The sequence below is a fragment of the Protopterus annectens genome, chromosome 3.part1, assembly GCF_019279795.1.
Source record: "Protopterus annectens isolate FY-2018-M chromosome 3.part1, PAN1.0, whole genome shotgun sequence".
NCBI classification, from domain to species: domain Eukaryota; kingdom Metazoa; phylum Chordata; order Ceratodontiformes; family Protopteridae; genus Protopterus; species Protopterus annectens.
Genome location: NC_056732.1, coordinates 587,678,550 through 587,704,639, shown reverse-complemented (window position 1 = coordinate 587,704,639; position 26,090 = coordinate 587,678,550).

Here is a 26,090-nt window from a genome sequence, read left to right as displayed (position 1 = left end):
GATTTCCTTTAAGATGTCAGTGTTGATGTTAATCAACCAACTGTAGGTAAATCAAAAAAAAATGCACTACATGTGTGGGCACAAGTCAGTAATAAAACAGGGATATTAAAAGTGCAGCACTTGTCTTATGAAAAGGAATGGGCCTGTCACTGGAACACAGGCAATGGCACCTTTAATTTTCGGCAGTCAAATGGTTACATAATCATTTTAAGAAGTAAGGTTGTATTAATATTAAAGATATTATACAAGAACCCCATCAAAAGACTAAAAGAATACAAAGCCAGAGGACAATAAAATAAAATGAATAAATACAAATATGTAACCTTACAGCCATATTTAATGGAATATACATCTTTTTGATTGCAGCTGATGTATCATAATATTTATCTACTGTTAGTCATAATCATACTCAGGTCACTCACATATGGCATACAGTATCACTTCCAACCAATAAAATGGATGATTTCAAAGGACCTATTTAATAAATATGATTGTCTGCTAAACAGCCTTTAAGTTCACTTAAACAGAAAAAAATGAGCAAATAAAAATAAAATTACTGATGCACTTTTTTAAACACTGTAATCATTTTGCTTTTTTATAATTATGAAATACAGAAGTAGTAGTAAAACGCAATCACCTATGAAATACTTATTTTTTTTAATATGACATTTTAAAATGATTTGCTAACGCTATATGTATATTCCCTAAACATGCAAAAATATTTGCTTATACTTGAACACAGTTGCTTAATTTTGCTGCCAACACTTCTAGGTGCTGTATGATTAGGAAGTAATGCTAAGCAAGAATTCAAAATGTGGAGAAAATGGCCAGTAAGCTGGACAGGATATAATGTATGGGAAGCCAAAAGAGCTTGATGTTATTAGCTATGCAGAAGGTTTACAGAAAAAGCAAAGTCATTCAGCTTAGGTATGATAAATGTGGAAGTGGGAACAAAAATGATGCCAGCATAATGCCTGCACTTTCTGGTCCTTACCATTTCAGAATAAATGACTAATCAGATGCATCTATTAATATGAATTAACGTTGTGACACTTTTAGACATGACATAAGTTATATAGCACAATGAAAATGTGTTTCCTGATCAAAATAATTATACTATATTAGTACTCCAGTAAAAATATTACTTTTCTACTCTTAAATACAGTAAAGAGCCTGCATAGTTTTGCAACAAAGAAAATCATTCAGATACCCAATTTCTCAAACTAAAGTGACACACTCCAGATTGTACTGCCAACATCTTCATATGCTGAATGAAAAAGTACAGTCTGTACTTTTTCCTACATTTCAAACTGTACTCATTTACTCAGAAGGAAATGTCAGAAAAAAAGGCAAAATTTCAATTTGTAAATCTAATCTTATCTTGAGGTTCATCTCAGCAAGTGTGATGTGAATGATTACATGACGTATCTCCTTATCAGTGTTTCATGGCATTTGTTGTTCTTAAGCATTACAAAATTACTTTTAACTGTGGCCAAGTACCAAGATTCTAGTTTAAAAAAAACTCTTAATGTATGGAATTTATTGTAATCTATTGTAATTACATCTGTGATTGTAGTTGTTCCCACTCAGACATTTCCAGAAAACAGTATTTATCATTTAAATACAAATTGCAAGCAAGTATTTGCAGTTTGGTATATAGACATAATACCTTCACAATACAACTGGCAATCCTTATTTAAGCATTACGTCTGTTAAAACAGGAAATTATTTTACCAAGCTTAATGCCAGTCCAAAAAAATTATTTTTATTTTTAAAGAGTAGTTGCATAGTACCTGATGCTGTCCCATTTGACCCAACCAAGGACAAATAGTCTTCATATACAGGGCAGCATTATATACCTAGTTAGTCCCCTGCACTGTTCAGTCATCCATTGTCTGACAGGACATTGTATTACTGAAATCTAGACCTATCAGTTTATCTTTACTTTGATGCTAATTACTTCCCACCCAGCCATACTTGTTTCCTGTTTCTTGTATCAGAGTTAAAAGTGTCTACTTAGGAGTTCCATTCCCATTCAAAGGATCCAGGACTATAGCCAGGAATTTCAGATCTGCATAGTCATAAATTCATAGATTGTTACTATGCTAACAAGCCAGGGGGCATTTCTAACCTTAAACAAGTTTTCCTGAAATAATAATACTGTCCTGTATCTGAATAGGACATTGAGAGCCAGGCATTTATAAGCTACTTCTGTCCATAAGGGACATGGGTTCCAGGCCTGGAGTAAATTTCCTATTCCCCATCACTGGTCTAGATTGCTATTAAACTGAGTAATAGATGCATTCAGCTTCACATGGTTGGGAAGCCTGTTCCATAGGAGGGGCAGTCTCTGGGACACATATCTGTCTCTCCAGCATGTTCTGTTTAAGTCACAGCAAAATTCAGGACCCTAGACCTTGTATTTCTGGCACTCTTTCACTTATGAATATATTGGAGAATTATAGGTGTGGTATTTATGAATGCATTGTAAGCCAGGCATAGATCACCCCTCAACAATCTATAGGAGACTGAATAGAAGGAAGGGGCTTTAAGCTGTTCTGCATAAGGTAGGTTTGTTATGCCTTGTATCCTTCTTGTAAGGAACCTCTGAGATTGCTCTAGTTGCTGCAAATGCCTGGTCAGGTAAATACCAAAGGGAGAATTGTACTCTATGATTGGTCTGATAAAGCCAGAGTACAGTGGGATAATGACCTCTTTGGATCTAGATGCCATGCCCTTACTTATAGGTACTCAACATAAAAAGATTTCCTCACCACTGTGGCCACATGATGGTCGAAAGTAAGGCTACTGTCTATGTGCATACCCAGATCCCTGATCACTGGGTTGACTCTTAGGGACATATTATTAACATAGTAATACAAAAAGCTATGCTGCTGCTGATGCTTTTTCAATGTCATGTCCTCATATCCTTCAACTTCCAGTTCCTGCTCCAGAACAAAACTTTCCACACAAACCATGTTAGCCATGTTCCTGGTGGTCCAGTCATACCTACATCCATACCTCTCTGTAGCTAAGTATGCACACACTTAAACAATTAAGTAGTAATTCACTCAGTAATTGTATCAGTAGCAACATCAAGCAAATCATCTTATTTCCTAAACAAGTGGAAAACTAGATCATATTCTTATTCAGAGTGCATTACAAGTGCAATAAAATTATGTAGTTATAACATGCAGGCATGTATCATACATGGTACCACATGCCTGATGATATACATCTCAACTGCTTTGCTCATGAATTCTAGACTGCTAACATAATGGGGGGCAAAGCGCCAAAATCAGAGGGAATTTTAAATAATATTCTAATTCACATAAAAAATTTAATAGAATGAAAGGTTTTGTGTCAACAAGCATTTTATGAACTTAAGAAATATGAAACTCTAATTTCTGGCATTACCGATTGTCTTCAATCATCAGCTGCTTACCAGAAAATCAAAGCTATGAGGGACAAGACAGAAAAGGCAAAAATATAAAAGAAAATTAAGTACATTCTGCAACGTTCTAGATAGCTGAGAGGTATGCATGGCTCTGTTACATCATGATGCAGTATTTTTATCATGTATTCATTGTTTTGGTTTTGGTCTCATTAGCATAAAGCTCAAAACTATTCACACCAGCAAGAGCAACACTAGCCCTGTGTTGCACATTTGGATGTTAAAGTGTGGGAACTGCTCACTTCTAAATGGAAATTAAATTAAACAGTGGTATGGTGAAGTCCACTCACAGTCATCTAGACAAAAAAAGTTCTCCTGTCCAAATATAAACACAAAAATCCAACTACCACTAAAAGACATAAACCCTACAATTCAGAAGGGGTTAGTGCCTGGGGTAAGGTGTAGCATGGCTGTTTTACTGCAAAAAGTAGCCCTTTCCAATTCTTAAACACCCCCGTTGCAATGATTCTATGCTGTCCTTAGAAATCATGGTGGTGCACTTTCTCCATGGCCTACTGCAATGCTAATGAGGCATTCCAAGGGAGTGGCATATGACAATTAGCCAGCTGGTCTTCCCAGAAATGTCTGCAGTAAGGGACCTATGCAACAGAGGTGATTTATTGAATCACTTGGTTATATAAATTAACAGCCAGCTGCTTAACTCATTCCCTCCAGTACAGCTCTTTTGATTGTGTACTTTTAACTCCCAGTGGGTGGGGCTTGACCATTTTAAAGAAATGAAGTTATCGCCTTACAATTTGAATAAATATTTATATCTCTGGAACCATAAGTGTTACTAAAACAACTCTAAATGGCAAACTATTAAGAATAAATAAATGTTTACATTAGTGGCGTCCATTCAGCTCGATGCGTCAAACTTGATTTTAATAGCCAAAATAAAGGCAACGAATATTACTTTTGTAATGTTGTATAAATAGCTTATGACTTCTTAGTAATCATTCAAACAATGCTCATATTGCCAGCAGGATTTTTTTCATACAGTTGTGAGCTTTTATATGAGGATATTCAGTTCTGTCTGTGTTACTTGAATGTTGAGATATTTAAAGAAATATGATAATTATTGCAATACAAATACACAGTATACAAATAATATTAAATATCTCTTTAGTTACATTAGAGGTCAAATATCAATACAATTAATTGTGTTTGCCATCATGTATGCTTTAAGATGAAATCTGCTGATACCTGGTATGTGTGATGTCCCCACTATGGGCCAGTAATCAAGGAGCCTGAATCCTCACCACTGACACTGGAGAGGGATGTTCACTTGGAATAAAAATAGATACACACAGTATTTTCAGGCACAGCTCTCTGCATCAGGCACAAGTTTCCTTAAGAGCATACAGGGAACACACTCAGTCTGGGGGCTGGTTTCTCTCTCTCTCTCTCTCTCGCTCTCTCTCTCTCTGTCTCTCTCTCCAGGCCCCAAATAAGGCTCTCCAATGGCACAATTGTAGATTTGAGTCCTCAAATCAAGTGTCCAAGCCAAGTCCTCCAGAACCCTTTCTGTGAAACCAGTGTTTTGTATCCCTGCTCCAAGCAACTGACACACACACTCTTTGAAATTTGATTTTCATACACACAAGTACCTGAGAAAGGCTGACACAGATTTATTAGCTATGCCCCTTCTGCCCAGAATATAAGGTAGTTACACAGCCACAAGACACTCCAAAGCCAGTGAATCTAAGGGTCTTACAAGGGTACCCAATTATACTGAGTGAAATTAATATTAATACAAATGATAGTATTTGACCAATGCAGTAAGCTTTCAGGAGTGGCCACAAAGTCACCAAATAGACATAAGTACTCTCAAAGGTTAAAATATTCTCTTAACGGACCAGCCACAATGAAATGTTTAAATATATTTAATAATAAATGATAAAAAACACAAAACAACAGAATATCTATTTACAATAAACACCAGAGTTTCAATCACATGAAATATTAAGCTAATACAGATGAATAAATTCACACAAATGCAGAAAAACAGTACTTAACTAATCTCACTATATTTCCTGACTGATCTAAAGAATTCCCTGGTTCACTTACTAGAGCAAGGCAAGATGAAATAGATGAGTGGTTTTCCTTCTTTTTCAGGTTTCAAAAACAGACTGCCCTGAGACTCCAGTCTCATCTAGTATTAAAACATCATTTTTGTCCTGGATTATAGAACGACATCACACTCATCTGGTCATCTAACTTCTGGTTCCCATACTACCCCCATTACTATAAACTGAACCAAAATCTTGCACATATGTGTTACTATACACACACAGATAGAACTTTGCTAAGATGTGTTATAGCATCTGAAAGCCATAGAACCACTTCAACACTTCCACTCTTCCAAGGTAGAGATTACTTTACTGCTACAGAAATACAACAGGAACCCCTGTTTGCATAGACATTTCATCTCTAGGTGCAATCAGAGCTATAAGATACAATCTTTATGGCCTACCAGTTAATGTTAATTTCAAAATATTTTTTTAAAGTTAGCTGGAATGAGATTAACCTCTTCTCTTCCAGTATCCTATGATACAATATATTAATTTCAATAGTTCTAATACAGTCTGACATACAAGTGCATTTCTTTTTCTGTCCAGCAGAACACATTATTGGTACATTTTTAACACAAGCAGCTTTACAGATACATTTTCAAACACACGCATCTGTACAAATCAGTTTGATATACAAATGACATATACTTCTTTAGAAAACTTCATCTAGCTATGCTGACATATGCTGCATATGCACTGCCCTACTTCTCCTGGCATAGCTGGCAATACCTCATATCATCACTTCTATCTCCCTTTGAAGACTCAAGCTAGTTTTTCAAATGATCCTTGAGAAATATTGCTTGAGAGGGATGGGCTTGTCTGGGAATACATTAACCCATGCCCTGTCTTGAAAACCCATCTGCACTGGTATTGCTGACCCTACTACAGCGCTGCACTATCATGTCATATGCCTACAACCCTAGGCCCCACGTTATCATGTTAACATGGTACAATCTGTGACCCTGCCTCCTACCTAGCAGGTTTATCATGTAGTTAACATCACTGATCTTTCTTACCACTTCACAGGTTCCCTACCAAGTTGTCTGCACTTATTGTGTCTTACAGGAATGAGAAACATAACCTGCTGTCCCACAGCATACTCTCAGGCTCGAGCATTCCTGTCATACCAGACTTTTTCTGCTGTTGGGCTCCTGCCAAGTTCTCTTGAGCCAAGCCCATGAGCTCCCTAAGCCTTGTCCTAAAGTTTAGGACATATGCCACACCAGACTCCTTGTGGGACTCCCACTCACCCTCCCACTCATTATGAATCAAATCTAAAGGCCCTCTCACCCCATGCCCATACAGCAACTCAAAGGGTGAAAAACCTGTGGATTCCTGAGGTACCTCTCTGTATGTAAAAGGAAGATGGGGCAAATATTTGTTCCGCTCACTCTTAAACTGGTCTGCAAATACCCACAGCATGGTCTTTAGTGTAGAGTTTAACCTCTCCACAAGACCATTAGTCTTGGGTGGTAGGGAGTGGTCTTTAAGTGCTTCACCCCACAGCACTCTCACAAACAAGCCAGCAGGTCTGACATGGAACTTGCACCTCTGTCAGTCAGTATGATTCTGAGGAAACCTACCCTGCTGAAAAGCTCTACCAAAGCATTTGCTACCTTTTCTGCCTTGATGCAGGATGGAGTCACCACCTCAGGGTACCTAGTAGCATAATCTACTACAACCAGGATATTCATCTTCCCTGTGGAACTTGGGGTACTCAGGGGCCCCACAATATCCAAAGCTACACTCTGAAATGGCTCCTCATTCACAGCAAAGGCATCAAAGGAGCATTGACCTTGTCTCCTGCCTTGCCTTCTTTTTTGCACTGCTCACAGGTCCTGCAGTACCCTATTAAATCACTTGCAATCCCATGCCAATAAAAGTTCTGCATAATATATCTCTTGGTATGCTTTATGCCCATATGACCTGCAAAAGGAATGTCATAGGCTGTGGCTAGAAGTGCCAGATGGTAGGCTCTAGGCACTACCAACTGCTGTATTACCTCACCCTCTAGGCCTCCCTCAGGGGTCCACTCTCTATACAGTAACCCTTTTTCCAGTATACAGACTCCCCTTTTCCTTGAGAATCAGGTGCCTCCCTAGCTACCACCTCGTAATGTAGGGTCCGAGAGCTGAGCTTGTCTTAACTCCATCTTTGTGAGCCTTCCCAACTCCCTTTCTACAAAAAGTCTGGTAACCTCTAATAGCGGTGCCTCATTGTCAGCCTGGGTACTACCACTCACCTCTGCCCTTGCAGTCACTCTGTCTAAGGGAATATAAGTACCTACCAGCAGCTGTGACTCACCTTCAGATTCACTAAAACAGGATAGCTCCCTCCCTGAAATAGCCACCTCACCAGCCACGGCCTCAGGTGTAGGGTCTATAACTGCATGCATACAAGGTACTGCATTATCAAAATCATTCCCTATCAAGACATCTGCAGGGATATCCTCAAACACACGTTGCTTGCTTCCTTTTCTACTCTCCTAGTCAAGGTGAGCCCTGGCCAAAGGCATTTGGAATGGAGTCCCTCATAAAGCTCTGACTGGAGTGGACTGCCCAAGCAAATATTGTTCCTCTTTAACCACCGCAGGCTTCACAATGGTTATGTCAGAGGCTGTGTCTCTCTCAGCAGTGGCCTGTTTCCATCCACTAAGATAGGATATATACTCCTGTGATTGTCTGGTAGCCCTGTTGTCTCCAGAAAACATACCACTGGCATACTGTTATTCCTACTTGCTGGCTCTGCCACCTTGCTTCCTTGGACATCTATATGATACATGGTCCCCCTGGTTATATTTAAAACATCTAACCCTTGATCCTGACCATGTACCTGAACTAGTGGCTTTCCATGTTACTGCTAGACTCTGTTGGGATAGTTTAGACTGCCCATCATGGGTTCCCTTATATCCATGTGCAGCACTGGGTATCCCCTTCTTTTGCAGTGATGCCCTGCTCGCTAAGAAGAGACCCCCTTTTTTTTCCCAGCTCATCTGCAGAGTTACACTTCCGGTATGTCAACCAGATTCTCATGTCCTCAGGCCAAGTGCTAAGGGCTTGTTCCCTCACCAAAAATTCTGCCAGCCATTCAGAAGTGGTGACCTGACACCCACTCATTCACCTATAAAATAATTGCTTAACTTAGCAATAATAATCACATATACTTTCATCTGCCTTGTGTCTATGCTCACAAAACTTTTCTCTGTAAGCTTCAGGTGTTAACTTAAAACATTCTAGTAAACAATGTTTTATTTTATCATAGTTTAAACAATCAATATCAGACAATTTAGAAACAGCAGTTACAGCTTTATCATGGAGTAAGTGGATCAGGAACCATACCCCGAGCCCTTGGTCAGCATTATACTGTTTGCATACTTTTCAAATATATTAATAAAGCTATCAAAATTATCACCTTCTGTAAACTGTGGAAGAAATTTACTGACCTTGATTGCTTCTGGGTTGAGTTATTCCCTTCCCCATTACCTCCATGTTCATGGCAAAGAGTCAGCATTTCCCTCTCATGTTTACGCTGCTTCTCATTTTCTTCAGCCTCCAAACACTGCATATTTCATTTTCTTCATCCTCCAAATGCCACGGTTTCTCTGTTGATTCTAATTCTATCTGTTTTGCCAGCCGCAGTCTCTCCACTGATTGTAATTCCAAATGTTTGGACTCCAGTTCAAGTCTTTTTAACTCAAGATGGATTTTCAAGCTGCAGCTAAGGCTAAAATTATTTTCTCTTTAGTCAGGTTGTCATGCACCAGTCCTTTGGCTTCACACACCATGGCCAACTGGTTCTTTTTCAGCTAGATGTTTGCAGAGTTGTGTGTGTGCGTGTGTGTGTGTGTGTGTGTGTGTGTGTGTGTGTGTGTGTGTGTGTGTGTGTGTGTATACATTTAAATGTGAACATGTGTATGGAGGAGTGAATGATAGGGTTGCCTGTGCCAATGCGAAGTATAGGCCACCAGGAGTGATTACCACAGCAAAGTGTGATTAACACTTCATGTGGCAGTGGTAACCCAATATTACATTTCAGTTTTGCAAAAAAAAAAAAAAAGTGTTTTAGTTATTCCTCAGTGTATATTGTGGAAGAATCATGATAAGCAAAGACTTCATATATACTCATTTCTAAGCAGACTTGTCAGAACAGCTTGCAGTATAGCTACATCCATATATCAATGTTGGTATTGCAGGCATTAGTGCTATTAGCCATATAATATCTGCAGTACTATTTCCTACATACTAGTAGAACAGCAGCAATGTTGCATAGACCCATTGACTTTAAAGGGGAACTCCAGTATTACAGATTTTAATCTGTATTGATGACTTAAAATACTTGTGTGTTGTACTGTAGCAATCCCGATTCTCATTTTGGAAATTGGCATAAAGCACTGCAGTTACTCATTAGCATCTATGTCTTGAAGAATCCTATCCTGGAACCCTTCTTTTTTTTTCTTTCACTCGGCCACTGTATAAGTACTTGGAGAAGTGTAATACTCCTATTGTAAATTGCTTTGGAATCCAACTCTTAACTTTATGCATTCAAGAGTCTTTCAAATCATTCATTGTTTCTACATATGTACTGCCTACCACAGTAAGGTATAAAATGCATTAAGCCTCAGTCCTGGCTTTGGGATTTCCCAGAATTTCTTGTGTCTGCTTGTCATTTGGTACCAGCAATAGCTATATAGCTAATCTGTAATTACCAAACATGTAGAGCTATGCTTGATAAAGAATCACAAACTCACCTCGGGTCTGTACTATAATTGAAAAAGGTGAAGCTACTGTCAACTGATTATGCACTATGTTTCTTGAGAAAGAAGAGCAGCAGGAAACGTGAACATTAAAATTTTATTTTGCTTCTCAGCTATTTTCACTTTTATAGTAAATAGAAAATATTATGGTAGATCTGTCTTCTGACACACTACTGCCACCTACTGGCGTTAACTTTACATGACACATAATCAAATCACACCTACCAATGGACAAGGATAAAGTTTGCCACCATTATTTTGGGGGCAAACTGCATGCCACAAAACAGAGATTTCAAAGTCTGTTTTTTTTTTCTTTTCTTTTCTTTTCCCTGTTCAGTGGCACAACACTATGATAAGTTGGTTGTGTGGACAGCTTAGACCTATAGCTTTCTAACTGTGTGGTGGCATTCTTGCTATTCTTCGTTGAAAGCAATTTATTTTATTTATTTTTATTTTATTTTACATTTGTTTACCGGGCTAGTCTAACTGGATACATGTCCATTTTCAGTAGAGGCCCGGGGAGATATGCTCCTAGGTAAGACAATGAATTTAACACAATTCTATCTGCGGATATAGAAGACAAATAAATTATATTTACAGTGCCAATTACAGGTTATCATAGTAAAAAAATTAACAGTGTAGAATACAGGCATAACAAAGGATGTAGTTAAAATTCCAAAATTTACAGTGTAGAATACAGTCATAGCAAATGAAAGTAATATAGACTAGGTGTTCTAGAGATAGTTAGTAGAACTAGTTTTATAAGGAAGAAGTTTCTTTAGATGAGTAGATGGGATGGGAAGATCAGAGTATTTAGTGACTCTTGAGCTAGTCAGGTTTAGAGCATGGGCATAACCAGTGAGTTTTGATATGCTCTTTCAGATTGTTTTTGAAACAGGAAAGTGAGGGAAGTGTGGAGAGTTCATTTGGTTGGAGATTCCAGGCTTTTCCAACTATATTAGAAAAAAGTGAGTCACCAGCCTTGTTTGTTTTAGTAGTATGTGCTAGAAGTTTCTGAGAAGACCTTAAGGAATCTAGGTTTTTATAGGGAGTGATTAGTGTGGAAAGAATAGGTGTTTTGGAAGGTGTGTAAAGGGTTTTGTGAGCTATAGTTAGTTGATGGTATTTAATTAGATTTTGTAGTTCAGGCCATCCTAGCAGTTTTAAATTAAGGCAGTGATGGGTTCTAAATGGGTTACCTGTTGCAAATCTGGCGATGTTATTGTAGGACATTTCCAGTTTGCTGAGATTATTTTTAGATAGTTTAGTAAAAATAGGTGAGGCATATAGAAGAGGAGAGATTAGATGAGTGTGTGCTATTGTGGTTCGAGCTGAAGGTAGGAGAAATGATTTTATCCTATATAGAGAGCTTAGCTTTTTGTTGACAGTGTTTATAGTATTGTTTATATGGATATCAAAGTTTAGATTATTGTCAATGGTGACTCCTAATAGTTTGGTGGTAGGTTCAGGGGATATAATAGTTTTATTGGTAGAGTTAACTGAGAAATCCAATGGGGGGATTTTCTAGTAGGAGAGAAAAGGAGGAGTTTAGTCTTTTTGGGGTTTAAGAGAAGGCATCTATGTGTGAACCTTTGCTCAACTGTGTTAAAGACTTGTTGGGTAAGGTAGTGAAGTTCAGAAGAGGAGGGGGCTGAGCATATCAGTGTAGAGCCATCTGCATATTGTATGCATGTGGCTTGGGGAATGGCAAGGTGAAGGTCATTGATGAAAATGGAAAAAAGTAGAGGTCCAAGGATGGATCCTTGGGGGACACCAAGGTTGACTGGCAAGTGAGTAGAGAGAGACTTGTGCCATAGTACGGCCTGTTGTCTTTTGTCAAGGTAAGACTGGAACCACTTTATGGAGGATGTATCAAGTGACAGGGATTTTATTATTCTGATGAGAATTTGGTGATTTACCATGTCAAAAGCTTTAGACAGGTCAATAAATAGGGCAGAAGAGAGTTTGTTTAGATTGCGGTGTTTGTTGATACTATCTGTGAAGGAAAGAAGGGCAGTAGTGGTGCTATGTGAAGGTCTAAAACCATGCTGACAGTTGGCTAGTAAATTATTTTGTGTTAGATGGTGAAGTAGTTGTCTGTGAATGCATTTTTCCATGATCTTTGCCAGAGGTGAGAGGAGGGCAATGGGATGATAGTTGGAGAGTTCAGTGGATTGCCCACCTTTGTGGAGGGGGATAATATGGGAAATTTACCATAAAGTAGGGATATAACTTTCGGTAATAGTTCTATTGATCAGGATCGATATTGGATAGGCAATAGCTTTAGCGGATAGTTGTAGGAATTCAGCAGGTAGTTGGTCTGCTGAAGGAGAGTATGGTTTCAATTTCTGAAGAAGGGTTAGTATATATGATGTTGGGATGGGTTGAAAGTGTAAAGAAGGGGGAGAGGTTGCTTTATTAGAAGGTAAAGTGAAGTTGTTACGTGAGAGCTGACTAGCTAGTGTTTGTATAGTGTCAGTGAAAAAGGTATTAAAATCATTGGCTATATTTATTGGTGTTTTGTGTTCAGTGTTTTGAGGGTTAGGAGTGGTGGATTGACCTGGATGAAGTAGTTGGTTGATACTAGACCAAAATTTCTTTGGCTTGTTTTGACTGGCATGTTGGGATAGGAGGTAGTAGTTTTTTTTGTCAGATATTATAGCTTTTTTAGTTTGATTTCTTAGTTGTCTAAAGGTTTGTTGGTGTATAGGGTTATGAGTTTTTCTCCATTTTGCCCAATGTTTGTTTCTAGCATTGATTTTTTGTTTGGTTTCTTTAGGGAGCCATGGAGCATGTTACTTTTAGCTCTAATTTGTCTGGTAGGGGCATGGTGGTTCAGGATGGCAAGGAAGTTGGAGTTAAAGTAACTAACGGCTTCATCTAAAGGTAGGTTTTGTAAGGGTGACCAGTTACATGCTATTAGTTCCTTCTGGAAAAGTTCAGGGTTAAAGTTCTTTTTAGATCTGATGTTTTTAATGGATGTTGGAGAGGCAAAGTTGGTTTTATGTCTGATGATATAGGTAAGAGAGTGGTCACTTAAATCATCAGGGAGGGTTCCTGAATCATAAGTATGAGGAAGATGGTTAATAAGAATCCAGTCTAATAAGCTTGATTTCTTGTTGGATTTATTTATCCTGGTAGGAGAGGTAATGGTTTGGGAATACCCATATAGGTTTATATGGCTTGAGGGGAGGTTGCTGCAGAAGCAGGTCCAGTCAATATTTGTGTCACCTAGAATGATGGTTTCTTGAGGCAGGTTTTGGGATAGCCAGCAAAGTATATTTTCCATGGTTGATATGTTATTACCAGGAGATAGATATATACAAACGATATAGATGGATTTGGCATTGTTAATAAGAAGTTTGGAGATAAGAATTTCTGCACTGGAGTCTAGAGGTGCATTCTGAAAGCAAGTTATTATAGGACTGACAACAAGCTTGGTATTAAACAAAAAAATATATTGTGTTGCTGGGAATTAATGCCAATTTGTAGTCCAACTGACTAATACCAGAGCATTACACTACAAAGTCTAGCAAAATTTAAGAATTGTGGAAGTGTGCTGCTGACTTTGTAAGACCTGGCTTACTGAAAAGTTTTGACCTAACACTATTTGTGATATGGAATTTGTGGGCTCAGTTACCTTTTATGCTGTAAGGCCCTCTCTAGGAAGTTTCTGTTTTCCAGATTATCAGAGGAAGCTGTACAAATGTTGCAAAACTACTCTTTATGTTCATTTGCAATTATATTTATCTTTTCAGGTCTCTACATAATGCTGCTATTAAATAATGATATTCTGTTAAAATTTTATATATTTATTGATAACTTGTATATCCCTTTTTCCTATGTCCTTTATGTAATGTTGGATATATTTTGTAGTTTTTATCTCCGGGCCTCCACTGAAAAGGAGTAGTTTTCTGCCCATTTGGACTATTCTGGTAAACAAATGTAATAAATAAAAATGGCCTGTTAAATCCAATCATTCTTGTTTTAGATCACAGTATAGGACTAACACCACCCTTGTAAAGGTTATGATTACATTCCTAATAGGAAGAGATTATAGATTTTATTTTGTCATGGTCCAGTGTGACTCTGATCTGCATCTTATGTTGTGCACCATGGCACTTTAATGGTATATCCATAAATCCATTGTAGACTTTCTTCCACAGACCTTGCTTAATTTACTTTTTGGCCCTCACAGCAGATATTATGAGGTATTAATTCCTTTGCAAACTATCCCGTGTTGAAGACTTCCCCATGATTGTTTTGATGCTCTTCCTAATTACAGATCTTTCTTGTTATGCAGAGTCTAAAGTGAGGTATTATCATAGTACAAACGCCATAAGCATAAGATATAAGTTAGAGACGGTACACATTAAAGCAGGTGTGCTAGGTCTTTTGAATACATCCTAATACAGGAATAAACTGCAGGTTTCTCTTAGTTTACAGTCTGTCAGGGATTATGAGGATATTTCTATCCTTCTTCACCGATGCTACAGTTAGCCACAGTAACTGGCTGCTGCTTGGTAACTTTAACATACTGGTTAATGATGAGTCCACTACATACACTAGGAGGTTTCTCATTATCACAGATGACTTCAACTTTGTCCATGTTGTTTGCTTTGTATGCAGATTAAGGAGCAGTCTCTAGATCAGATATTCCAAATGGACATAACCCAAAACTGGAGGTACATCAGGTCTCATGGTCTGATCACAAGCTGATTCACTTCAAGTTTCAACTTCCTCTAGTTTATTCACTCAGTGCTGAGACTGATAAATTTATGAATTTTTTGGTGGTATTTTATGCAGACCTTTTGTTCTTACTGGACCAGTTCTTATATAAGCACTTGGAAAAGCATTATACTCCCATCATAAATAGTTTTGGAATCTGACAATTTATCTGAAAGTTACCATCAGATCAGCACCTATGGCCTGGATTGCATATAGCATCTTCTGGTCTCTGTGTGCACACATTCATTGTGACCTTTATAGACTCTAAAGACAAGTCCAGAGGTTATAATGTAAATGGAAGAAATCACACATAGAAGACAAGAATATAGTCAAAAAATATAGTTCAGTCCTCCATTAGGAATAATCATGTAGCAAGGTAACATGCATGGCCATTGAGATTTTTCCATAGCTGAAGGTCCAGCAATATTCATTCAGAACATGGACAGGTTGTTCATTTCAGCTATTGAGAGACCCACAAGGCATTTTCAGCATTTGAAGTTAGGGCTGCTGAATAATAGCGCTCAACCTCTTAGGACAAAAGATCTGGAAAAAGCCAAAGTGAATGGAGGGACAAAGCCCCCAAAATAGAGACAATTCTTAAATATTGCTCTTATAAACTTAGAAAGTTGCTAATATAAAATGCCTTGTGTTACCACGCATTTTCTGAAACTCAAATGCCTGTCATTATTTAATAAATTCATTCCTCACTGATTTGCCATAAAAAATCTAGAAAATCACAAATTGTATGAGGAACAGACTTGAAATATAAGGCAAAAATCTGGACATGCTGTGAAAATCTGTACAGCTGAGAGGTATGTGCTGGATACATCTTCATGGATAAGGTCACCTGAATTTGATGTAATGCTTCCCAAAATTATTCCATGATATCAGCTGATAAACTGGTTTATGTGAACCTTTTAACAAAGTTTAGAATGTGTTTTGCTATATTACTTATAAAAAGGTCTTGGAGATGATCTGACATCCAGACTGTTCCAGGCTGCATTCTCAACCTACCATGGTGGCATTATTGAGGTATGGAATATGAGGGTTCAATTACCTTTCATGGCATGAGGTTCTGTCTAAGAAGGTTTGGTTTTCCACGTTATCAAAGGAAGATGTAAAAATGTTGCAACTATTGTCATTTCTCAAACAGTCCTTTTATTAAAGTAACAGTTAAAGGGTATATGGCAAGTCAGCAACTGTACTATCCACAAAATCTTAAAAGCGGTCAGTAAAAAATTTCCACTACTAAAAAAAAACTTAAAATAAGTATTTTTATTGGAGAGTGGAACAAGCCCCCTGCAGACCTTTACCCATTTAAGCCCTTTACTCCTTTGACTCCAAATATAATTAGATGATGCTCAACCTCAGAAGTAAGGGAATACTTCCTTATTCCAATATTCTGCACCGTCACACTTAATATAGACAAAAACAAAGCCACCGCACCAGAAAAAGTCCAGACCCGGCTCCGAAAATAAAATGCAAGAAATCCAAACAAAACCACTGCACCAGATAAAGTCCAGACCAGGCTCCAAAAATATAATGCAAGAAATCCAAACAAAACCCCTGCACCAGATAAAGTCCAGACCAGGCTCCAAAAATAAAATGCAAGAAATCGGAACAAAACCCCTGCTCCAGATAACGTCCATACCAGGCTTCAAAAATATAATGCAAGAAGTCCAAACAAAACCCCTGCAACAGATAACATCCAGACCAGGCTCCAAAAATATAATGCAAGAAATCCAAACAAAACCCCTGCACCAGATAAAGTCCATACCAGGCTCCAAAAATATAATGCAAGAAATCCAAACAAAACCCCTGCACCAGATAACATCCAGACCAAGCTCCAAAAATATAATGCAAGAAATCCAAACAAAACTACTGCACCAGATAAAGTCCAGACCAGGCTCCAAAAATATAATGCAAAAAACCCAAACAAAACCCCTGCTCCAGATAACATCCATACCAGGCTCCAAATATATAATGCAAGAAATCCAAACAAAACCACTGCACCAGATAAAGTCCAGACCAGGCTCCAAAAATCTAATGCAAGAAACCCAAACAAAACCCCTGCTCCAGATAACGTCCATACCAGGCCCCAAAAATATAATGCAAGAAATCCAAACAAAACCACTGCACCAGATAAAGTCCAGACCTGGCTCCAAAAATATAATGCAAGAAACCCAAGCAAAACCCCTGCTCCAGATAACGTCCATACCAGGCTCCAAAAATATAATGCAAGGAATCCAAACAAAACCACTGCACCAAATAAAGTCCAGACCAGGCTCCAAAAATATAATGCAAGAAATCCAAACAAAACCCCTGCTCCAGATAACGTCCATACCAGGCTCCAAAAATATAATGCAAGAAATCCAAACAAAACCACTGCACCAGATAAAGTCCAGACCAGGCTCCAAAAATATAATGCAAGAAACCCAAACAAAACCCCTGCTCCAGATAACGTCCATACCAGGCTCCAAAAATATAATGCAAGAAACCCAAACAAAACCCCTGCTCCAGATAACGTCCATACCAGGCTCCAAAAATATAATGCAAGGAATCCAAACAAAACCACTGCGCCAGATAAGTCCAGACCAGGCTCCAAAAATATAATGCAAGAAACCCAAACAAAACCCCTGCTCCAGATAACGTCCATACCAGGCTCCAAAAATATAATGCAAGAAGTCCAAACAAAACCCCTGCAACAGATAACATCCAGACCAGGCTCCAAAAATATAATGCAAGAAATCCAAACAAAACCCCTGCACCAGATAAAGTCCAGACCAGGCTCCAAAAATAAAATGCAAGAAATCCAAACAACCCCCTGCTCCAGATAACGTCCATACCAGGCTCCAAAAATATAATGCAAGAAATCCAAACAAAACCCCTGCACCAGATAACATCCAGACCAAGCTCCAAAAATATAATGCAAGAAATCCAAACAAAACCACTGCACCAGATAAAGTCCAGACCAGGCTCCAAAAATATAATGCAAGAAATCCAAACAAAACCACTGCACCAGATAAAGTCCAGACCAGGCTCCAAAAATATAATGCAAGAAATCCAAACAAAACCCCTGCTCCAGATAACGTCCATACCAGGTTCCAAAAATATAATGCAAGAAATCCAAACAAAACCACAGCACCAGATAAAGTCCAGACCAGGCTCCAAAAATATAATGCAAGAAACCCAAACAAAACCCCTGCTCCAGATAACGTCCATACCAGGCTCCAAAAATATAATGCAAGGAATCCAAACAAAGCCACTGCACCAGATAAAGTCCAGACCAGGCTCCAAAAATATAATGCAAGAAATCCAAACAAAACCCCTGCTCCAGATAACGTCCATACCAGGCTCCAAAAATATAATGCAAGAAATCCAAACAAAACCACTGCACCAGATAAGTCCAGACCAGGCTCCAAAAATATAATGCAAGAAACCCAAACAAAACCACTGCACCATTTAAAGTCCAGACCTGGCTCCAAAAATATAATGCAAGAAATCCAAGCAGGCAAAGGACATGCACAGCATAAAACCAAACTATTTATTTAGTAAGAAACATGTAAGTGCTTTCACATAGTACTCCTATGCTTCATCAGACATCATGTCATCATTTTTATGACGTGCGTGTCCTTTGCCTGCTTGTATTTCTTGTCAGACTTAGTATACTTAGCACATGTGAGCAAAGGTAAAAATTTGAAATACCAAGAACTGCTAGAAGGAGTCCTGAAATATGGAGTCTGAATGGTCAAAAAATGGACTTACATATACCAAGTGTGAACATTTCCTTTTGTCTACAAGGTATGGCAATCTCAGCTTTGGTATATATAAATTCAGTGTGTAAAAATAAGTTTAAAGGAGAAGAGCGATCTTTGTGATTGATCAAGCTCTTGGTTATATTCTTAAACAATCTGTTGTCACTGAAGCACCAGAAGCTAACAGCAGTAAAACAATCTTTTATTATCATCTTTGGAAACTAGCAAGAACCTGATATCATCTGCAGCCCTTCCAACAGCCATTCAGATGTTGGTGTCTGCCATTCGAGATTACTGCTCTTGATTTTATCTTAGGCTTTTAGAACTGCAACTGACCACCTCTGGTATTTGAAAAATGCATGGACAGATTCTTGACAGAGCCATTGTACTGTAGTCACATCATGCCTGTCTTGCAGGACTTGGATTCAATCCCAGTGGCGGTGTGGTCAGCATTTTAGATACTGACATTGAGTTATCTGATTTTGCCCATTCTGGGTCCCTTCCATCACAAAGAGTGACTTCATGTCATTACATCAAAAGCATAAACACTATGCACATCAATACTGAAATAAAAAGCATTGCCAGCCCACTGGTGCAGAAGCAAGGTATCCATCTTTGTTGCCTGTGGTCAGAGTTTGGGAAAAGGCCCAGTGTATCAAAAGGTTTTGCAGTCAGTGCTTCCATCCCTGGAGAGGGTGGGGACCTACCACAGCATGCTTGACCTCTGCCGAAAACCATGGCCTTACAGGATCTCATGTGTTGACAATACATCAACCTGAAAATATGCAGGTATGCAAGTCATGCATTCTGACATCACTGCATGTCATTGTGCTCGGCTAGGGATTTTGATGGGCTAGCTGAAGTCTGAAGTATGATAGATCCCTGCACCTCCAGGCCTCTCCCCAGTCTGAGTCCTCATTCCCTGGGCCTAGAGAAGTTTGAAGTCCCACTATGAAAAAGTACAAATCTGTGAACACTCAAAAGGGAGATTCCATGCAGCATCAGTTAAACAAAACATGAAGAACAAGAGCTTTTCATTGAAATATATCGACACTTTTTTCTATATAACATCAAACACAGTAAAAGATGTTATCATAGCAGGACTCAGAACATTAAGTACTGACTCTTTCAAAGGACTCTGTTCCTCTCTCTCTCTTTCTCTCTCTTTCAGTGACTTGGTTAGGGAATCATACTTCCTTATGTTGAGAGTAATCACTAGGTAGCCCTGTATCTTAAACAGAACATTTTCACAATTTTACAGTACATCTGTAAATTATGCCTTGCATCAGCTGGGATTTTGGTAATCAGAAAGAAACAATTACCATACCTTGCATTTCCTCTTTACTACTCAGTACATCTTAGATTCATCCTGACAGTTTATCTTTTCTAGAAAATAAAGATTTTAGAAGTTTTGTCACAGTAGAACTTTGGCTTCCTTCATCTCTCTTGCAGAAAATCTATTGCAGTTTGCTAATTGCCTAACACTGTAAGTTAGTAAAATATATATAATTTTGTTCCAAGATGATGACCCCTTAATAAATGAACTAGAAACAAGCCTATAGGTTACAGTTTGTTCCTGTATTTAGGAATAGATAAGTAGGAATGAGAATATTTACAGTAATCACATTTATTAAGAATATCTTCCAATATCTGTACCATATATATTCATTTTTTCCTGAGGATATCTACGACTCACTGTGTCATGTGCTTAAATTGTCATTGTTCACTGCTACGAAAATTCTGGGTTATAAATGTATACAGTTATTTGATATAACTTCTGAAATTCCATGCCTTGCAAAAATGGATTTAAGTGCAGTAATTTCAGCTTTTGTTGTGTCTTGCACGTTCACCTTCCCAGACAACATTGAGTAAAAATCAATACACAGAAACATGTAAGACCTTATACTGGATATGTTAACTCTTAATTTTAACCAAGAAAGGACTAGAATGGTGTGGCCTTATACTTGAATATGTGAGGCCCTAATTTTAGTCAAGAAAGTACTAAAATGGTGTGGCCTTATACTGAAATATGTGAACTCTTAATTTTAGTCAAGAAATTGCTAGAATGTTGTGAGTTATTAATTCATGTTTCTGGTTTTAATTCTTGAACATGTAACAAATTTAATAGTTTTGCACTCTCTGATTTATCTGGGTGGACATATTGAGGCAATGCATGATACTACAAACTGTCTATTTGCATTTGCTCATGCCTATGTGTGACACAGGTACATTGACTGTCATAATCCCTCACAGACGGCTAAGGATGATGACTCTGCCTTCTTTGAACAACAGCCTCTAAGTACGCAATGGCTTGTCAAAATAAATAAGGTTTAATGAATGAGTGCAGTGATTTCATATTCTGTGGTCATCCTATCATGACAGCATTGCACACTAGTTGAAGCATTAAAGTCATCTCTCTTAATTCTTGTACCTTTTTAGCAGACATTGGTATCACGAAATTATCCATAACACTTCCAGATGCTTCTCAATCATATCTTCCTTGCATTCATACAAAAATGTTATACTAAAGGTATCAGCTATAAACATTAGCTTATCAGGTTTATATTAAACTTGCAATTTATGTCTCTGCAAAGACCATCATGCTTTTTGATGATGTGCTGATGCTTCGTGTAATGATTTTTTGAAGATGCTTTGGAATGATTTATTATTGTATGGCACTATAGCACAGATATAACCAAGGAATTTTTGAAAAAAAAAAGAGTCTGGCAAGCATCTCCTTTTCTGAGCTTAAAATATTTGTGCAGCTCTTAATGCTATAAACACATACGCTATTGATCTGCCCCCTTGTATAGTTGTAGACCCTGGGTACTCTGCTAGTAACAGGTCTTTTGATCTGCTCACCCTAATTTCCTGGATTCTATTTGTGAGTCGATTTGCTACCCACTGAGTTATATAAGGATTAACATTTAGCTGGGATAGTTTATGTATGCTACCTGAATGTGGAATTGTGTTGAACACTTTTGTGAGGTCTGCATATGTCGTCTGCACTGATTTGCCGTCATCCATTGTTTTGGCAACCTTTTTAAAGATGTCAAGCAGGTTATGTTTATCTACTTCTCTGATGTAAAAGCAAATAAATAGGGTTCTGGCCTGCTAAGTTTGCAGATGACTGCAAGCTAGGAACAGTCATTGAATTCCCAAATCACTTTGCCATCCTGCTGGACGTTTTGTCTGAAATTAATAACTGCCGCCAAAATCATGAACTGAAACTAAATGCCAAAAAAAGCCATTATTGTATCCTTTGGGAAGTCATCTACCCCAAGGAACTACCACATTAACAATACACCCCTGAGAGTTAACCCAGTTGTTTGGGATTTGGAAACCTATGTGGACAGTGATGTCATTTTTAACCACCGTGTATCTATTTTTTTAAGAAAGTCCATCTATATCGCATAGCTTATAAACAAAGGAATTGTGTCTAGGTCTAGAGATGATATTGTTCCCCTTTACTCAGCAATCATTAGCCTAATATTTGAATATAATGTCCCCATTGGCATGTATCTGTCCAGACACATGAAACAACTGGAATGCCCACAGAGATACCTTACTAAAAGGAATCAAGGCCTAAACAACATTTCTTACATGGTCTGACTCAAAGCCCTGTCACCATACTCAGTATCCAACAAACTGCTAAGAGGTGCCTGTGTCTGGCATACAAGGCATACTCCAACTCAATACTGATGGATTTACTGCACATCAGCAAGTCAAATGGCATCAGAAATACATGGTCAGTCTAGGAATATAAACCTCTTCTGCAACATCAACAGAATGATTTGGAGAGGCAGGTATATCTCACAGAGGACACCGCTGTCCAGAACAGACTCTCCATCCACATAAAACAATGTTCATCCCTGCCCCTGTTCAAGTGGATCTTGGGTCTATAGACGGGAAGCAGAAAATTAACCCCAGGACTGCCCTCCTGTTCTTACCAATGGATGAAGCTCCTATATGCTTTGTCTTATGCCTCGCGCATGTGTCCCTTCAAATCATCTATGGTATGACCTCAGTTATTCTTATTAGGTGGCAATATATAATTACCATGTTTATTATCTGGCTTGTTCATGGGTGAATGGTAGGAGTAGATGCAGATATGAGGTCTGTGAATATAGAATGGGTGAGAGGGATAAAGGTAGAGCTACATTTTTCTGCTAGTAGATACTTCCTCAGAGTAAGAATATGTGATATCATTTGCTATTAGCTCTGTACAGTGCTGGCTATTGTTTCTGAGCTTTCTTACATAGAAGTCTTTATACTTGTCCTTTGCCTGGGTGGCTCTTTTTTACCTCATATTTGGCTATAGTTGACTTGATCAGAGTTGCCTGTTAAGTTTAGCAAGAGATTTTCTTTCTTTTTTTTTTTGGATCTTGAGAGTTACGTTTATTTTTGTGTGCAATGAGTTTTTTCCCCCTTTATTATTAAGCTTGTTTTTATTACGGTTTTACCATAAGAGATTAGTTTTTTTAAATCTGGCATTGCATTTGCTTTGGAAGGAGATGCATGCATCTATGCAGCTATTCACACGTGCATATAATTTGGCAGTAAAGAATTCCACACAAGCAATAGGGTTATTGAATTGGAAGGCAAAGTCGAATTTAGTCAGGTTATCACTCAGTTTCAGTACATCAGTGTTAACCTGTTGTTGTTGTGTCTTTCGGCTTTTCCCAGTTAGGGGTCGCCACAGTGGAACTCCGGTCCGCTAATGATTGGCAGTAGATTTTTACGTGCCGACTTGCCAAGCCTGACACACAACCTTCAACGAAGGAATGCCCATTCATGCATGTCTTTACACAGAAGACGCTCTAACTGAGAATCGAACGGGACGTCTTACTGTGAGGCGACAACGCTACATCAGTGTTGACTAATACTGAGAGTTTGGAAGATGCTTAAGGTGGATGTGAATGTGACTGATTTGTGGTCTGATTTGACCAGGGCAGGAGTTATAATTGGTAGGGAGCAGAGCTCTCTATTATTGGTGAGGACTAAGACAAGGATTTTTATCACCCCTAGTTGGGGTCTGGACTAAATAGTCCAGAAGGTTTGTATTGAAGTATAGAAATCTCTAGGCATACATGTATAAGGAAATATATGTCTCCCAGTTAATAGAGGGGTAGTTGAAGTCCCCTAAGAGAATGGTGTTTGGCTTAAGGCATAGGGTCTCCATATCAGTTAAGCAGGAGTTATGGGCTGATGGGACATACAGTAGGTTCTATAGTTAGCCATGATATGTTAAGGGGTAAAGCTGGATGTGAAAGAGCTCCACTGCAATAGCTGTCTTTAGTGCCTCCATCTAGTGTGGTGGGCCTGAACATTTAGTAGGCATAGACACTACGAACTGATGGGGTACTCTTGGTCTTGAACTAGGTCTTCTTGACAATGCATGTACAAATGTTTTCCAGAGTAAGTAGCGCTTGTAGGGACTGTAGTTTTTTGTTATGGCTCCTTACATTGAGCAGCAATGCATTTAGGCTGTTCTGATTCTGTTTTGTTAAGTTGGAATATTTTGAGAACTGACTTTGCCTAAAAAGGCACTATGGTATAGACTAAGTTTTAGACAATATACAAAAGCTTTGCAGAGATTGGTGCAGGCCACCCCTGGCAAGGCAGTTAGGACTCTTTACAGTCTCCTCCTAGGCAGATATATATTGGACCCTCATTGAATGACACCAGAAGCTAAACTAATTGTTGACATCAATAATCTTTTGTTTGTATTTCAGCATCATCCTTGATGATGGTAACTTGCTGATCAAGTCTGGGTTCATAACTATCTCATATACATATTCTGAGTCCTCCATCATGTCTGCTTTCATATAGTCCAAGGAAATATATCTTAATTCATTTACACCTACATATACTAGAAAGTGTCATATATGTACTTATGGTGCAAGCACCTGAGTGTCTGTATGATGTGACGAATCCTGGCACCTGATAGGCGACTGACCATCAACCTCTCCTTTCTGATGACTGGTGCATTGGACTGTCTCCTTCCTGGCTAAGAACACTCATAAATCAGTTAAGTGCTTTGAATTGAAATACCAGGAGAGCCAGACAAGAAGGTGTAGTGGAGGAGTAGGCTGAGAAGATAGAGGCTAAAGTAGGTCAAAGAAGAAGGTAGAAAGTAGGGATAGAAACTAGAAAGGCAAGAAAGGATTCAGGATGAGATAGAGGATAATAAAAGAGTATAAAGAAGTGAATGGGGGAGTGGTGATATATGAGCAACCATTTGGTTAGATATATAAAATATAATATTAAACTAACATGTTTTATAACATAGATTAAAGTAATAGCACTAAATATCCAGGTATTAAGTTGAGGTGTCCTCTAGGAAGCAAGACTTGGATCCCTCCTGGATTGCTTCCTTGTGATTTGGATGTTACGTTTAGATAGAGGATAACAAAAGAGTATAAAGAAGTGGATGGGGGAGTGGTGATGTCCATGGAACCATTGGATTAGATATATAAAATATTCTAAAATAATATTAAACTAACATGTTTTATAACATACATTAAAGTAATAGCACTAAATATCCAGGTATTAAGTTGAGGTGTCTACTAGGGAGCAAGACTTGGATCCCTTCTGGATTGTTTCCTTGTGATATGGATGTTATATTTTGGTTCCCTGGGCTCTGTCTGCAAGGTAGCAAAGGGGGGTCATGATTGAGTGTACTGCTTTACAGCAATTAACAGTATGACAGAATTACATTATAAAAAAATAAGGCATACACAACTATCGTACATCACCAGGACTTACGGTGGTCAAGATCAAGCACAGGAAGGAAACCACTTGAGCCAAAAACTGAGGAACTGCAGCCAAAACTTGGTGGTGGTTCTGTGGAGTACAAGAGTGAAATAAAACTTATGAGCATTTGCTTGAGAAATAAATTAAAGTGTTAAAAAACACTGCAGTAATGGCAGGCTTGGTCATTAGAATGGTCTGCACTGCTGTTGGTCTTCTACTGCAAATGGAAATGCTGCAGTAGCAGCCACATTAGAAAGCACAGGGCTCAGTAGAAATGATGAATTTATCAAAAAATGCACAGCTGAATCAAAATAGCACCTTCTAGCATGTTGTCAAGCTTAGTTCTGACACCAGGCCCTATAGATTCTTCTTTAGTGACTTTTCTTTTGATGCTATATATGAATATCAGTGTTGAGAAAACACATTGCCAAGATGAATGAATGATGAGAAATTATAGAAGGGTAGATTACACAAAGATGCTTCACTGAATATTATCTTATCCATTCACTTAATCTCCCTAAAAAACATAACCTGTTTCACATTTTCACACATGTAGCATGTCTGAACTC